At 36.8% G+C, this 5,880-nt stretch overlaps 1 protein-coding gene across 11 annotated transcripts in view; it reads right to left on the reverse strand.

Annotated features, from left to right (window-relative positions):
- Positions 1 to 5,880, reverse strand: part of ZBTB20 (zinc finger and BTB domain containing 20) — a 503,503-nt gene that overhangs the window by 335,397 nt on the left and 162,226 nt on the right. For all 11 annotated transcript variants that reach the window (XM_027681156.1, XM_027681153.1, XM_027681152.1 and 8 more), the window contains one exon: positions 4,047 to 4,122. The gene's annotated coding sequence lies outside the window, so the exon portion shown is untranslated. The remainder of the gene's footprint in view (positions 1 to 4,046; positions 4,123 to 5,880) is intronic.

A 5,880-nucleotide genomic window follows, 5' to 3' on the forward strand; every position in this document is an offset into this window, starting at 1 on the left:
GGCAGAATTTATCCCCATGAGTTTCTGGATTAATGTCTTGGTATAGGAAGGGGAAAAGCCAAAATTAATTCTCTTTGTTAATGCTAACACTATTCCTCAGTGACAGTCAGCCCCAAGACATTGATCTTTGTTCAAAGCAAGCACAATTCCATACTCATTTCACATTTGCAGCACAGCTTCTACAAGCCAGTATCTTCTGCATCAAAAGAAAAAAAGGAAAAAAAAAGAAAAAGGCTTAAACTCACGGGGGCTTATGTTTTGTCAGAGGAACAAGAACTGGGAATTTGCAGGACTCGAAGCCCATCTTAGACCTGAAATTCTAGTTAAAACAGCAAGTTACAGGAGGGAAGGACAGATCCCATATCCATCAGGAACTGTGAGGATTCTTGCACTATAAAGAACATGGTAGGGTAACTTGTTTGTTGCTTCAAAACTCTTCCTTCATTTGAAAGCACTACTGTGATGGACAAAGCCCTTCTCAGCCCTGACATCCTGACGCTACACATGCAGCCTGCACTCTGGGATGCCAGCTTACTGTGTCACATAGGCTTGGGTTCTGCCTGTTCCTTTCCTTATGCCTGCAAGCTCAATTGAACTTATGAAAATTCAAACTGTCTTCTGTCTGTTTCATACATCATCAGCAAACAATCACTAGGCAAAATGAATTTGCTTTATGTAATTTGTAGGCTACACAAATGCCTCTGCTGTATAATACCAAAAAAACAGAATAAAGTTTGGTTAATTCAGCATGGAGGGAAGTAGCAAAGCAGCAGCACAGAGAGAGAACACAAACAATAAAATACTCAACAGTAGGGAGAATGACATGAGAAATACTTCTGTAAATTGGAGTTGGCCTTGATACCTTTGAGTGACGGAATTAAAAAAAAGCATAAGCAAGTTGTGAAAGATCACCCCCACAAGAGGCTATATCTCCATCCATTGTGATTTGTCAACACAATATACTTGTTAATAATAACAATGGTTACTATTTATCCTCTAAGAGCTTTGCAAACACAAATTCAATAATGTTCACAGAGCTGTATCAGTTTGAACCAGATTGAAAATGTGATCTGCTGAACAGGGCACAGTGAAGTTAAATGACTTGTCCAATGCCACTCATTGATCCAGCATCCATTAAGATTAGAACATTGGATCTCTTGGTCAGTAATCAAATCACAAAGGTGTGTAATGCTGAAACCTTGACAAACCAACTTCTTTTTTTACAAAAATAACATGTCATATACTCTTTATTGCCCTCGGCCCTTGACAGTGTAACTAAAACCATTGCTTTGAAAGCACATCTACCGCATCTCTTGTATAGGTTTACAAGGTTATGCATACAGAATCTTCTCCACACACAACACATTGTCACTGTCTCATTCCAAAATCATGCAGACGCTGAATGTGGGCAGAGGTAGCTCTAAATGCTTGACTGAACCCTATTTGGGGTCAGTTGCAAACAGCAAAATACTTTAAAAAGTATTTGAGTAGTCCCACTGACCTCAATGGATCTACTTGCCTATCAACCCACATAAGTTTAGCACAGAGCACACAACATAGAAATCAACCTACAGACCTTTTCCATAAAGAGTGTACCTGCACCACATTTAGAAAGCTGAGTTCTCGTGCAGCTGTCTGACAGATGTTCATGTGTTGTGAATATGTATTTTCTTCTAATGCCAGGCACCAAGTCAAGCATATTTTATATTAGCCAAAAATTTGGTCCATCTTATATTAATCAGTTGTTTTAGAGCCATCCCTACCCTAAAGCAAGATTTCCACCCTTCAATTAAAAAAATCAAATACAAAACTATCAGAACATGGTTTGCTTTTTCTTCTTGCTGTTTTTGGGTTAGTACAGGAAAGCCATACTGGCAAGTTCACCTTATTAAAGATCTGATTACAGCAAACATACAGAAAACAAAGGAAATCTTTAAAGCAAACCTTCCTCTATAAAAAAGTGCCACCATTTTTATTGTGGCAAGTAACGAGTTGCATGGACACAAGGTGTAGTAAGAATCTCATCCTCATTTTACAGGATACATGTGCATATGTAAAAGTTTCTTTACCTTTGTTCTTCTGTATTCCAGAGACAGGCTGTATGCCAAGGCTACAGAACTTAGGAACAGCTAAAAGTTTAAAAGTGGGGCTTTTTGTTTTAAAGCAAATTGTACAAGAAACTCAAGGATTAGAAACATAGGACCTTTACTTCATGGAACGGAAAGAACTAGGCAGAAAAGACTTGGAAGTCATGATCCCATACTCCATTCCCAGTTTGACCACTGATTCACTTGGACCTTGAAAAAGCTGCCCAACATCTGTGTTGATGTACTTGATGCTCTTGATAAAAAAAAAATTAAAAAATATTTCCTATACATGAGTTTTACACTTGTGTATTTATTTCCCCTCCAAAGCCTTGAGTCTCATATAACTAAAAAAAGCACATTCCAGGCAGCCCCAATTATCAGGTCCATATATTGCTACTTGTTATTTTGCCTTAGGGCTGTCCATACAGTAGTTAGCAACCATTTGGATCCCAAGGATTCAAAGAACTTGTCTAAATTCACTCCTCACTCTGCTGTTGCATTTTTGAAAGAGAATTACTTTCCAACAAAAATTGTCCTGGTTGTTCACACTAAATAAGAAGACAAGTATGAAATTCGTACTCACAGACTCAGAAGAGGTCTCCCATTTTTACCCAAACACCTCCCTTTAAATGGCTGCTGGACTCAGCAAATCCACGAGTGTTTTCAACTCTGCTCACCAGTGTAATTGCAAGGTTAACCTCTGGTGGCCAAAGAAGCTGCTCATATTCAGCAATGATGAGCAGAAAATGTTAAATACCATTCACTGGCCACAGCCTGCAGTTAATACACAATATTTAAACAACACAATGGCATGGCCCTTGCCAGTAATGTAAAAACACAATGGAATAGAGCCAGAATGGCACAATCTGCCTGTCTGAGTCATGCTTGGCACTACATGCTGGAAGGGGCATGAATTAGCTGCCCACAGTGTGACTGTACCCTTTAGCTAGTTTACAATAAAACATTAAAATATATTAAAAAAAGAAAAAAGGGGGGGAAGGAATGATAAATCCCACCTAATAGTTAAAATATTTTAGCCCTGAAGTACAAAAGCACCACTTTGGAAGAAGGCTCTGGATTTCATTACAGACTGCACATTTTTACCTCAAACAAGAAAACAAACTAACTGACTTTGCTTTGTAATATTCCCCAGCTTTGTACTGTTCAACTGAAATCAATCTTTTTCTTACTATCTACAAGCTCCTGGGGGTTTTTTCAGATATTATTTCATTAAATTAAGAGTATGTGAATATAGTAGATTTTCCAATCCTCTTTTGCATGCCTGTTGTTGAGCCATTGAAGTTCCAAATCTTAATTATTAACCCAAATACATTCAATAAATAGATTCTAAATAAGGGTAGATCAGAGTACAATCTGACCTGCATTTATGGAATAACTCTCCTCTTAGAAAGAGACTCCTTTCTTGCTGACAGACGTAGATGTTATTTTGACTGTTTTGTTGTGTCACAGCACAGATGAATTAGGCATTTCTGCCTTCATCTACACCCTAAAGCAGCTGAAGTCCCCTGTGATGTCATCAGAAAGTTGTTTGTTTTTTTTCTTGTATAAAGGAGAAGAATTTGTTACGACATCATAAGAAGAGAATAAACTATATTTTGTGCTATAAGGAATCTTCTGCTACTTTCTGTTATCTCTGCACCAACATGCAGAAATCCTCACTGACAAAGCAACAGGAACTGTAAGTCAATAAACAGAGATGCACAGTATTCCTAATAATACGCAAAACAAAGCAGAAAAGAATGATCTATTCAGTGGTGTGAAATTAAAGATCTGCTAGATGTAAGTTCCTTTTTAATTTTTAAATAAAACATCCTTTGAACTTCTAAATCCTATTCAAGGGGACTCTGACCTTTATCCAAAACCAGCTACTGTGCTAACACTTTGGATGCACATAGAGGAAAAATACGGACAAAAGGTACCGGAAAAGCTTTTACTTACAGGAACGCAGTGCGGCTTAATCTTTTTGTTTTTAAGGTGCAGTGATTTCAGCATCTACAATGTAACTTCAGGCAGTCTGAAAAGAAACAGGTTAAAATCTCTTTCAGTTATAATTGGTATTTCAGATTTAATTAAAAATTAAACTTTCATAATGTTTCACCATCCAAAGCAATGCATTATCAGTCAAGCGTAGCCTTTTTTTTTTGTTAAAAGAAGCTCTTCCCAGAGTAGTTTGCAATGAAAGAAGAAGGAGAAAAAGGCAATTGAGAGTAGCAAAATATATTTCTTCAGCAAAAGATCTCGGAATAACTTGGAAAGGAGCCTTCTGCCACTTAATTTTAACAATCAACCTTATACTAATTAAAAAAAAAAAGCATCACAATTAAAGAAGACAGAAAAACACCATCACATACCAACGACTGTGAGGAGAAAAATGTTAATTTCAGCAAAACAAGGACATTGCTAGGACCAGAACATACGCACCAAAAGGGAAAATATGGTTTTACATAATGCCAGCCAACAACATTTTTAAAAATTCGTTCTACAGCATGTAGCACTTTTAGACTGTTGCATGGAGGAGCAGAGAAAGACAAGTTCAAAAAGAGGAAAGCTGTTTTAAAGTGTACAAGGCAAAAGGTCCCTTGCAACCTTTTGTTAAGGGATACAAAATAGCTCATCTATAAAACTGCACAGTTTTTTATCATGTAAAATAAATGTCACGTTACTGTGCAAAACAGATGATTAAGAAGTGGTAGCTGTAGACATAGCATTTGAACAGATGCAAAAAAAAAATATTTTTTTTTTTTAACAGATGCAAAAAAAAAATATTTTTTTTTTTTCAAAATGCAGTTGGAATAGTTGGAATGACAATAAAACTCCAGGGGTTGCACCATAAATATGAGTTTAAATGTTAGACTGGAGTTTAAAACCTGTGGTTTTAATTATATCTAATTATAAAGGCTCCAAAACCAGGAGAAATGAGAAAAACAAAAAATATTAATAATAAATTCAAACAATTTTGCAAGAAGTTGTCAGGATTCAGCCTCATAATAACAAACCATACAGCAATATACACAGACACATATAATGTATCAGTGACTCCTTAAAAGAACAAATCAAAACTTGATTAAATTTTATTTTTAAAAGGTGACAGCAGAACTTGCCTAATTTATCTCATTCAAAGTCCAAGCTATTCTCTTCACCATCAGCACACTGACAGAGATCAGCAAATAAATCCTGGATGTGAATCTAATACTGATTTTGAATGTCCCACAGGCTGGGAGCAATTCCTAAGTGAAATTTTGCTTTATTCTCCCATAAGTAAAAATCCAGTTCTTCAGACTGCAGAATTATACGAGCCACAGTTGTTTAAAATGAAATGCACTGTATCATACAATATACTGTCACACAAACATGTTCATACACACATGTATACCACAAACAAGAATGAGCTCACGAACTTATTTGTGGGTTTAACTTTCCCATTCCATCAAGATTAGAGCTATTGAAGATCAGGAGACAAAGCAGAGAGCACAGAAGCGGAGAGCACAGCAAGAACCAGAAACAATTCTTGAGCATTTGAATGATGGAACAAGAGCCCCCGACAGAGGCAGTAGGATGATGCCACAAGATAACCTTTATAGGCTTGGATGAAATTTTTCCTGAAGGCAGCATTTGAGAAACATGTTCTTCATCCTTTAGACAACATTATATCAAGCAACTTTCCTTCTTTCTTCTGAGTGGCATGTAGTTAGATAGACTGAGAAACAGGGGAGAAACCCAGGCAAGAAAATTGGGAAGTCCATCAGAAGCAGGCAACAGCACAACTGCCACA

This window comes from Neopelma chrysocephalum, unplaced genomic scaffold (assembly GCF_003984885.1).
Source record: "Neopelma chrysocephalum unplaced genomic scaffold, ASM398488v2 Primary Assembly neopelma1_60, whole genome shotgun sequence".
NCBI classification, from domain to species: Eukaryota; Metazoa; Chordata; class Aves; order Passeriformes; family Pipridae; genus Neopelma; species Neopelma chrysocephalum.